Source organism: Sinohyriopsis cumingii, chromosome 9 (assembly GCF_028554795.1).
Source record: "Sinohyriopsis cumingii isolate HCF-2022 chromosome 9, ASM2855479v2, whole genome shotgun sequence".
Lineage (NCBI taxonomy): Eukaryota > Metazoa > Mollusca > Bivalvia > Unionida > Unionidae > Sinohyriopsis > Sinohyriopsis cumingii.
Genome location: NC_142969.1, coordinates 21,539,501 through 21,540,159, shown reverse-complemented (window position 1 = coordinate 21,540,159; position 659 = coordinate 21,539,501).

Here is a 659-nt window from a genome sequence, read left to right as displayed (position 1 = left end):
TGGGGTTGCAGTCTTTATGACGACACTGAGATCAACTAACACCACAACAAGAAGTCACATTTTCAGGAATATCTCACACACTTGGCAGTCTATACTGATGCTCATCGTGATGCATTTGTTGGACTCGGTAATTTTTCTAAGAAATTAAAATTCTCGCACAAGTAAATAGAGTTGTTTTCAACTTTCTTTGACCTACATTTAAGCTGGATGGAATGTGATGGAAGCCAGGAATGCCAGAATCGGTTAAAAGCATGATAAATATCTTGAAGGAAACAATGCTTTCTAAACACTTTCTTTAATATTAGTAAAATTTTATTCATTTGTTAAAGAAACATACTTTAACTTAATCCGATTTCAGCATTCCCCTCTGTGCTTGTAGTTCCTTCATTATGTGACTACAAAAGCTGCCACATGGAACTGGTCATTGCACGATTTTTATTTACTCCTGACACTTTAAATGATTGCTGAGACTGAACTTTTCAATAATGGTTCACTCTTGCTGTTTGTAATGGTTTCAGTGTGTAAGTTAACAAAACCATTAAGGCAAAAATGCAGGTCACAGTAACCTCCTTGGGTTATAAGTGTGTAGTAAGTTTCATGACATTAACATACACAACACCCAATAAATTACCTTAAAATAAAGGTCACTGAAACGTGAA